This window comes from Pan paniscus, chromosome 4 (genome assembly GCF_029289425.2).
Source record: "Pan paniscus chromosome 4, NHGRI_mPanPan1-v2.0_pri, whole genome shotgun sequence".
Lineage (NCBI taxonomy): Eukaryota > Metazoa > Chordata > Mammalia > Primates > Hominidae > Pan > Pan paniscus.
Window position 1 is genome coordinate 133,852,137 of NC_073253.2, and position 11,174 is coordinate 133,863,310.

The window sequence follows — 11,174 nt, forward strand, 5'->3', positions numbered from 1 at the left end:
TGGGGAAAGTTGGGGAGGGAAAGAAGCTAACTGAAGAGTTTACATTCTGAGGAGGATGGCAGTGGGAGTAAGAAAATAAACAAAAGTCTAACGTAACATGGGTTATAGATTATATAGATTCTAAAAGTTTTTAAAAAGCCTCCCACACACTCTTAACTGTCAGCTATTATTATATTATCCTCACTAGTTACTTAACACTTCATTTCTCTTGTTTTTTAGTTCTCTCAGAAGGCAGGGGTGGCCAGGCGGTGGCTCACGCCTGTAATCCCAGCACTTTGGGAGGCCGAGGTGGGAGGATCACTTGAACCCAGGAGTTCGAGATCAGCCTGAGCGACAGAGTGAGACTCCATCTTTAGCCTCTGTCGCCCAGGCTGGAGTGTAGTGGTGCAGTCTCAGCTTACTGCAGCCTCCACCTCTCTGGGCTCAGGTGATTCCACTGCCGCCTCAGCGCCCCCCTCCCCCGAGTAGCTGGGATTCCAGACATGCGCCACTACGCCTGGCTAATTTTTGTATTTTTCGTAGAGACGGGGTTTCGCCTTGTTGCCCAGGCTGGTCTCCAACTCCTGAACTCAAGGGATCCGCCCGCCTCGGCATCCCAAATGCTGGAATTACAGGCGTGAGCCACTGCGGCCGGCCAATTTTTTTTTTTTTTTTTTTTTTTAATTAGCTGGGCATGGTAGCAAGCACCTGTAGTCCCACCTACTTGGGAGGCTGGAGTGGGAGGATCACTTGAGTTCAGGAATTTGAGAACAGCCTGGGCAACATGGCAAAACCCCATTTCTACAAAAAATTAGCCGGGCATGGTGGTGCACCTGTAGTCCCAGCTACCAGCTACTCGGGAGGCTGAGGTGGAAGAATCACCTGAGCCAAGAGAGGTCGAGGCTGCAGTGAGTCGTGATTATGATTGTGCCATTTCACTCCAGTCTGGGTGACACAGCGAGACATTAAAAAAAACAAAAAACAAAAAAACAGAAAGAAAGAAAGGAGAAAGGAAGGAAGGAAGGAGGGAGGGAAGGAGGAAAAGAAGGAAGGAGAAAAGGAAATAAGGAAAGGAAGGAAAGAGAAAGAGAGAAAAGAAAGATGCAGCCGGGCGTCGTGGCTCACGCCTGTAATCCCAGCACTTTGGGAGGCTGAGGCGGGTGGATCACCTGATGTCAGGAGTCCGAGACCAGCCTGGCTAACATGGTGAAATCCTCGTCTCTACTAAAAATACGAAAATTAACCGGGCGTGGTAGTGGGCACCTGTAACCCCAGCTACTCGGGAGGCTGAGGCAGGAGAATTGCCTGAACCCAGAAGGCGGAGGTTGCAGTGAGTGGAGATTGCACCACTGCACTCCAGGTGACAGAGCCAGACTCCGCCCCCCCCCCCCAAAAAAAAAGAGAGAGGAAGAAAAATGAGAAGGCAGGCTTTCTTAAAGGCTATCCAAACAGGCTCATGATTCCTGTTTGTAGAGATTTAGATTCTAAAACAATATACCGATGCAAAGAAGACAGAGGAGTGACAAATAATATTGAACATTGAAATGCAATAAAAAACATTATGTTCTTACGTTGTACATGACGGGGCGGAGAAGGGCAGGTGGAAATAATTGGAGTAACTGCATACTTCTCACTTCTCTGTTGTATTAACTGGTTCTCCTAAGAGTTTTTCTTTTCTTCTTCTTTTTTTTTTTTTGTATTTTTAGTAGAGATGGGGTTTCACCATATTGGCCAGGCTGGTCTCGAACTCGTGACCTCAAGAGATCCGCCTTCCTCGGCCTCCCAAAATGCTGGGATTATGGGCGTGAGCCACCGCGCCGGCCAAGAGTTTGCTTTCCTTTTTCTTGCTCCATACGTTAAAAAGCCACGAAGTGTTAATCAAAGGAATCCTGGAATCAGGCCGGGCGCGGTGGCTTACGCCTGTAATCTCAGCACTTTGGGAGGCCGAGGCGGGTGGATCACGAGGTCAGGAGATCGAGACCACGGTGAAACCCCGTCTCTACTAAAAATACAAAAAAATTAGCCCTGCGCGGTGGCGGGCACGTGTAGTCCCAGCTACTCGGGAGGCTGAGGCAGGAGAATGGCGTGAACCCGGGAGGCGGAGCTTGCAGTGAGCCGGGATCCAGCCACTGCACTCCAGCCTGGGCGACAGAGCAAGACTCCGTCTAAAAAAAAAAAAAAAAGAATCCTGGAATCAAATGTTGTTATCTAAGGGTGTAGGAAACTACGATCCTATGGGTACATCCAGTGTGTTTGCTGTTTCTGGTGGTTTCTCAGGCGCCTTGCAAATACTCTCCACGACCACAAGGGGGATGTGGTAGCGCTAGATATTCAAAGCACAAGCTTTATCATATCTTCAGCGTGAAGGACAGGCTACTGGACTGCTTTGCAAATTAACATGGGCTACAGCCTGAAGGCTCAAGGAAATGAACCTGAATCTAAAAACATAAAGGTTCAGATGAGCAAGAATGGACAGATCCGTAGCTAAATGGTATAATTCTTCTACAGCACAGTGCTGTATTTTATTTCTGTTGTCATCTCAGTGCAAAATTGGGAAATGGAAGGAGCTAATGCATAATCTGCATGCAGATAAATGTTTACCAAACAGAGCAGGCGGCTGTCCAATACCTGTGTATGCCATACATATATATTATTCAGGAAATAATTATATATGTATAATTATTTTTTCTTTTATAGAGATAGGGTCTTGCTGTGTTGCCTAGGCTGGTCTCAAACTCCTGGCCTCAAGCAGTCCTCCTGGCTCAGCCTCCCAGAGTGCTGAGATTACAGGCGTGAGCTACAATGCCTGGCCTATATTTTTAATAATATTCTAACTGGCATGATTGTTACTTTAGCATATTTGAAGACAGGTAACTAGTTTCAACTTTTAAGTATTTAAATAACTCATTCATTAATAGGAATTGTCATTAGAATAGTAATCACCAATAGTTGTTGAGCGTTCGTTTTAAGTGCCTTACAAATGCTTTATATACATTATTTACTGACATGTTCACAACAATAGTCTCAAGTAAATATTATTGGTATTCCCATTTTGCAGATGTGGAAACTGAGGCCTAGAGTGGTTACATAGCAATTGAATGGTGAAACTAGAATTTGAAGCCAAACTCTCTTACTCCAGAACCTGCACTACTAAACACTAGGCTCTGCTGTCTAATAACCAAGCTAGGTCTTATCTTTTACCTCTACTTTCACATATCCAGAAGGTGCGTTTTATAATACTGGCCTAATACATTATTAATAGCAGTTATTTTAGGCAGCAGAATTAAAAAGTTAGAAATACTTTAACCTTTTTTAGAATTATTTAGGTTCCAGGACAACTATAAAGTTCAATCTGTATTATAACTCATAGGATCAAGTTTATATTTTTAAAGTAAAGTCTCTTTAAACTGGTGACTCAGAAGACATTTTATTCAGTTTCCCCAAAGATGAATAGCATGCTGTGGCACTTTCCATCTTCAGGAAATAAAAATGTGGCATACTGCAGGGATTTGTCACCTTTGTTCTCCTTGGAATTTTTCATGTACCTGTGGCAGATTTCAGGAGACAGTTCCCACTTTTCTCTTTTGGCATTAGCTATACTCTATTGGAGTGCATTACACAGTGTCGCTCCACTCAAGTCTGGTTCAACAGAGCTTGCCCCAGCAAAGTGTAGGAAGAATTATGGCAGGTGATGTCCCTGGCCCCAGAAGTGGTGACAATTAGCAAGTTTCATTCTATGGTGAATGCCTAGTAACCCACCAACCTGCCCTCTTTCTGTTAGAAGAAAAGAGAAATACAGGATGACCCTAAAAGAGAAGTAAGGCAGCAATAAATCAAAATAAGATGTCACTTTGATTAGATAGGACATTTACATTCCAGTGACAATGTAGTCTCATTGCTTAAGGTAGAAAGCAGTCAGTTACTCTCACTCTGGATTTTCAATCATGTTTGGAAAATAGTTGGCTATTGGATAGGTCAAGGCCTTGTGCAAGAAGTTCCTACTGGGAGGGGGGAGGGCTGACAAAACAAGAGATTTGCTCCTCATGAAGATCTATTTAATATTTAATTCTTAAAGATGTAGGAGCCTTTTCTGGATTTTTTAGTTTAGCGGGCCAAATTTGTAATTTATTCTTGACCAGCATGATATAGTGTGAAAGGAACCCTGAACTAGCCGTTAAGCCTGAACTTGGGTTCTAGAAACCTGGAAAGAACCTTAGATAAAGAACAGAGAGAATCAGTGAATTGCCCAAGGTCACACAGACTGTTCCAGCTTCTGCTCTACAGCCTCCTTTTTTAACTTGCTATGCTTTTTAGAAATAACCCACATGACTTCAGGTTAAATGTTTAGTCAGTGCAGGACCTTTTTCAAATGCTTACAGACAATTCTGGCTCATCACCCTCTTCCTCCTATCCTGTCCTCACCCTTTCAGGCACATGATTAGTGAAATTACGTCAGTTGCCTTTTCAGTTCGCTTAGATTATATGCTCTCTCTATGCGAGGAGCTGTTGGTTTCTGCTATAGACTGAATGTGTGTGTCCCCCAAAATTTATGTGTTGAATCCCTAATTCCCAATATGATTATATTTGGAAATGGGCCTTTGGGAGGTGTTTAAATCATGAAGATGGGCCCTCATGATGGAATTAGTGCCTTTATTTATTTATTTATTTATTTATTTATTTATTTATTGAGACAGAGTCTCACTCTGTCACCCAGGCTGGAGTGCAGTGGCGATCGCAGCTCACTGCAAGCTCCGCCTCCTGGGTTCATGCCATTTTCCTGCCTCAGCCTCCCGAGTAACTGGGACTACAGGTGCCCGCCACCACGCCCGGCTAATTTTTTGTATTTTTAGTAGAGACGGGGTTTCACCATGTTAGCCAGGATGGTCTCTATCTCCTGACCTCGTGATCCACCCGCCTCAGCCTCCCAAAGTGCTGGGATTACAGGCGTGAGCCACTGCTCCCAGCCGGAATTAGTGCCTTTACAAGAGGAAACAGGAAAGATGATCTCCCCTTCCCCATGAAGAGAGCCCACACCAGAACCCACCATGCTGGCACCCTCATCTCAGACTTTCAGCCTCGGGAAGTGTAAGGAAGAACTGTCTATTGTTTAAGCCATCCAGACTACAATATTTTGTTGTAGCAGCCTGAGCTGACCAAGACAGTTTCTCAGTTTCCCCATTCCTGTTCCTCAACTGTCAAGAGAGGAAATACCTAGGTTTCCTTAGGAGATGAGAGTTTAATGGAAGACTAGTTGGGAAAGTAAAGCCATTGTCTCAATACCCATACAGCCAGAATGCTGGAAGAACAGGGACTTCTTAGTCAGGCTCCATCAGGAGCTGTAGTGGCCAGTTACCTGTTTTCTTCTTAGAAATGGATTTCTGGTGTTCTCATCTGCACTGACTCTGCCTTTTTCTAGCTCAGCCTTTTTATGTTAGCTTCTCTAATTCTTCTGCTGCAATGGTACCCAAACTTCAGTAGCAGTCAGAATTACTAGGCGGTTCTTTAAGCAGGCAGAGCACTGGTATCCCACCTCTGGACATTCAGGTCTGAGATGGGTCGTGGAATCTGCATGTTTAATAGAGGGGGATTCTGTCGGTGGGGTGGAGATTAAGGACCACGTCTTTTTAGAAATAGCCCAAACTCTGTGGTGTCTTCTTGTCTCCAAATTTTTTCATTACATGTCCCTATTAGAAAAATATTGGTGCACATACTCCCATTATGTGTATGTTCATGTATTTATAAACTACATATGTGTATATAGTACTATTATTACAAATACATAAAAATAGAAAACAAAAATGAAAGAGATAAAATAGAAATAGATTTAAATACTTCTTTCCTATACCCCAAAGTATCCCTGGGGCTGCTTGTACCACCCTTGCTGCCTTCCTCTGTGTGGCTTGATTACATCATCCCATATGGAAAGCCTTGTCGGGCAGAGTAAAGGCCCAGAAAAGTGCCAAGGTGTCACATGGGTCACTGGTTTACCTTACAGGCCCAGCCTTTAGTTTAAGTGCCAATTGCTTGTTTTATTCAACTAGTGGTTGAGGGGTTGGGTGAGAGGGCTTGTGTGTGTGTGTGCCATGACCTGAAGCAAGCCAGTTTACCTGGAAGGATCGCTTTGACCATTTCTTCAAGGGAAAAGGGGATCTGCTTGCATAAGGGTCTCATGAACACCTCTCTTCCATAAAAGAATGAACTGTTTCTTTTCTTTTTTTTTTTTTGAGACAAAGTCTTGCTCTGTTGCCCAGGCTGGAGTACAGTGGCACGACCAAGACTCACTGCATCCTCCACCTTCTGGGCTCAAACAATTCTTGTGCCTCAGCCTCCCAAGTAGCTGGGACTACAGGCATGCGTCACCATGCCCAGCTAATTTTTGTGTTTTTAGTAGAGACGGGGTTTCACCATGTTGGCCAGTCTGGTCTCTAACTCCTGAGCTCAGGTGATTCACCCGTCTTGGCCTCCCAAAGTGCTGGGATTACAGGCATGAGCCACTGCACCCCGCCAGAATAAACTGTTTCTAAGCGTGCCAATGGGTAGAAGCCGTGGATGAGGCCATCCTGCCTGTGCTCTGCAACTTTGCATGGCTTCCCAAAGGAAGTCTGCTCTGTCCTAGGTTGTGTTGGGTGTGTGCATTGGTGTACATGTGTATGGTACTGGCCCACTTCTCTCTCATTCCATTACAGCATGAATCCCTGGCCTGAACTGGGGAAGTCACTCTCAGGATTAAAGGCAGCCAACAGAACATCAGCACCCAGAGCCCTGGAGAACAGCATCTGTGTTTGAGTGGTAAAGTGTCAACAGGCCGCTTAAGGAGGAGTGGTAACTGAGTCCCTGAACCCAAATACAATTCTTCCCTGGGGTCTGTCTGTGCATCTATCTGCTCTCGAATATAGTCCCAGTTGCCAAAGACGTTTCACTTTTTCTGGTGTGTAATCTGTGGTTCATTGATATTGTCCTCTTGTTCTAGGACACCATTTTGTGAGTGGAGTATCATTTTCACGAGTTAGAGCGACCACACTGGCACTAGAGCCCAAAGTCAGAACTGGGAGAATCCCAGACACATTTCAGAAATCAAGTTACTAAGTAAATAGCAAAGAGCAATCTCCCTAAAAGGTTTATTTAGTTATCAAATACGGAAGTGGGTTTCCTACCTTCTTTTTTTCGAGTACTTTTCCTCCTGCTACGTAAAGACATTTACATTTTCAGCTTTCTTCGGTGGACCTAGGTATCTGAGTGCTGGTGTTCTTTGAGAGTACTCAAAGGCCAGAGAGAGTAGAATGTTCTTTGGAGAGCTCTGCAGAGGAGGGAGGCGTGGGGTGCTTCTCAGATTCAGGGCAGTCAGCAGCCATGTGTATATATCTATTTCCTTATTGGTAGGGAAATTTGAAAATAGATTATTTAGGGTTTTATTGTTTTTCATTTAGCTTTATACCATTGAAAATCTCTAGGACTGAAACATCATTTTTTTCTATCATTTTGTGTTCTGCTTATTTTGTTTACTATTGTCTAAAGATTTCTGCATGTCAACCTGGTCCCATATACTTGTCATTTTTAATGGCTAGCTATATAATCTTATTCCATAAGCTACATAAGTTTATTCCACTGAATGCTCTGTTCTTCCAAGTTTTTATTTATTTTTTATTTTTTCAGGGTATAGGGAGAGAGAGGCTGCATTTCTAAAATATCTCTGAGAACAAGCTGCTTTTCAGAACTCAAATCAACATGTGATCTTCTTCACTTTAGGGGTATATGCAGGAAGCCATTAGACACAACCAGGTATTGAATTGTCTTCCCTGAAGTCCGTGTCTGTGGGTCTGGCTGGGCCACTTGATGAGAAATCTCAGCAAGAGGTCTCAGACGCCAAACTGGGGAAAAAATTAAACTGACAGAGTGCTTGATATTTCCAAGAAGTCGCTTAGGTTCTGTGTATTACTGCAGCATTCAAAAGGGAGACATAGTTCAGTGCTGTGATTAAAGTGACTTTTGCCGTTAGCCTCTTTGTTCATGTAAGATATAATGGTGGGTTATAGCCATTTCATCATTTGGGGGTGTAATGGTTAGCTAAAGCTATTTTTCTCCAAAGGGCCAGTTATTTCTGCAGTTTTTCTCTAAAACTTCAGCTTTAGTGGGTAGGAGCCATAAATTCTGTGACATAGCTGCCTTCTTATCTGTCTTGGGAGTTATAGATTACAGATATAAGACAATTCATGTACCTCTGCATAATGAGGTGAGTTTTATAAATCATAAATCTTCACTTAACATGCAGGTGGTGTTGGGTGCCAGGTTTAGAAAAACTGATGTAGTTGCCAAGTTCATGAATGTCATAAATCATTCATGCTAAGGTAGCCCAGAATCATGCTGTCCTCTGAGGCAGACCAATTTCAAGGTTGTTGTTAAACACAAAAATGTGAGTCTCAGTGATTGTTTTTCAAAATGAAATGCACTTTTTTTGAAGATTAAAACCAAATTACCTTTCTTTTTTAAGTTGAAGTCAGTTTCCTAAGACCCTCCCTTCACCCTCAAAGAATCTATCAGTAATAATATCTTTCCTTCCCTGATCCCTGAATTCTATCAGAAACACATCACAAAATACATAACCTGTACATTTGCAATCCAGATCTTTAATGTGCTGAAAATGAGATTCAGACGTTTCAATAAATCTTGAGGCACATTTTTCGGAAAAAAACCCCTGGATTTTTGGGGGTTATTTTCTTCTTGTTCCATATTTTACATGAAGTTGCCACAGATTAAAGATATGCTGATCTTAGTAAGTAAGGGTAGCTCTCTTCCACACTGCCTCTTTGGGGCAAAGACAGGGAAAGAGTAGGGTCTAAAGAGATGTGATCCCAGCTGGGTGTGGTGGCTCACGCCTGTAATCCCATCACTTTGGGAGGCCAAGGCGGGCAGATCATGAGGTCAGGAGATCAAGACTATCCTGGCCAACATGGTGAAACCCCATCTCTACTAAAAATACAAAAATTAGCTGGGTGTGATGGTGCGTGCCTGTAATCCCAGCTACTTGGGAGGCTGAGGCATGAGAACCACTTGAACCCAGGAGGTGGAGTTTGTAGTGAGCCGAGATCTTGCCACTGCACTCCAGCCTGGTGACGGAGCGAGACTCAGTCTCAAAAAAATAAAAAATGAAAATAAAAAAAGAGATGTGATCCCAGGCTGGGTGCGGTGGCTCACACCTGTAATCCCAGCACTTTGGGAAGCTGAGGCCAGAGGATGGCTTGAGCTCAGGAGTTTGAGTTGAAACCCTGTCTCTACAAAAAATACAAAAATTAGCTGGGTGTGGTGGTGCACACCTGTGGTCCCAGCTACTTGGAAGTGTGGGGTGGGAGGATTGGTTGAGCCCAGGAGGTTGAGGCTGCAGTGAGCCATGATCGTGCCACTGTACTCCCGCCTGGGTGACAGAATGAGACCCTGTCTCAAAAAAAAAAAAAAAAAAGAGTGTGATTCCCGGGACCGTGTGCTGGAAGCTGTGCAGTATGGATGTAGACATGTGATGCCTGGGACGGCATGCTGAAGCTGTGCAGTATGGATGTACCCCTGTAAGGTCCCAGGCTTTATCCAGACTCCTGGGATGTGGATATTAAACCATAGTGTTTTCACTGAAAGGTGCTCACTTGGTAAATGAAGAAAGCTATGAGGCTGGCTATTATTGAGGAAGGAAAACCTGCCAGTGCTTTTGGTGAGAAGCCCTGAAAGAGAAAAAAAGAGAAGAAAATGATTTTGCTGGAGGCTAGTAGGTTTTCTAAGGGTAGATAAATGTCTGCATAAACTATCTCTTTGTGCGGTCTCCAGCAAAGGGACATATGGCAGATAACGTGTGACTTCTTCCCTTTCGTGTACCACAGAAGTCCATTGGTGGTGAATATGTGAACAGCTACCCCTTCAAGGTGGGTTAAAAATGGTGAAAAATGGCAGGAGCCAGCCCTGCATGGTGGCGGTATGTACCTGCAGTTCCAGCTACTGAGGAGGCTGAGGCTGGAGGATCGATTGTGCCCAGGAATTTTAGTCCAGTCTGGGCAACATAGGGAGACTCTATCTCAAGAAAAGAAAGTGTAAGGGCCAATTCCAGGCAGAACATCTTTTTTTCATGGAATACAATCGAGTTTCCTTCTGTTGTGATAATCCCACTTACCCTGTGAACCCAAATTCTGAGGCTTGGATATAGCTCCTTAACAACTTGTGAATTTTTTTTTTTTTTTTTGAGACGGAGTCTTGCTGTGTTGCCCAGGCTGGAGTGGTACTATCTCGGCTCACTGTAAACTCCGCCTCCCGGGTTCACACCATTCTCCTGCCTTAGCCTCCCGAGTAGCTGGGACTACAGGCGCCCGCCACCACGCCCAGCTAATTTTTTTGTATTTTTAGTAGAGACAGGGGTTTCACCATGTCAGCTGGGATGGTCTTGATCTCCTGACCTTGTGATCCACCTGCCTCGGCCTCCGAAAGTGCTGGGATTACAGGCGTGAGCCACCACGCCTGGCCAACAACTTGTGAATTTGCAGAATTACTAACATGATCTTTGTAATTTAATTAATCTCGTGAAAATATTGGAAGGCCGTTTCCTGCCAACTTCTTTTTCACCCCTCCTCTCCCTCCTCCACACTGCAAGCTCACCCTTTCTTTGTGTCTCCATGCTTTTTGTGTACTCTTCTCACTCTCTGGAATGCTCTTCTCTTTCTTTTCCAAATGTTGGGCCAGGCTCAGTGGCTCATGCCTGTGATCCCAGCACTTTGGAAGGCCGATGCAGGAGGATCACTTGAAGTCACGAGTTTGAGACCAGCCTGCGCAACATGGTGAAACCTCATCTTTATAAAAGATATGTACAAAAATTAGTTGGGCGTGGTGGTGCACACCTGTAGTCCCAGTTACTCAGGAGGATGAGGTGGGAGGATCACTTGAGCCCAGGAGGCAGAGGTTACAGTGAGCTGAGATCATACCACTGCAGCCTTGGCAACAGAGTGAGACCCTGCCTCAAAACAAAACAAAACAAAACAAAACAAAAAACAAATGGTGAGCTCCTATTCATCCTGTAAAGCCCACCACTTAAATCTCACCTTCTCTGTAAAAGCCTTCTCTGGCTTCTTGAGCTTGTCACTTGATCATCTGTGCTTCTAGAGAACTTATCCACAGTTCCATCACAACATATCACAGAGGATTTATTTGCTGGAATGGCCATTCCT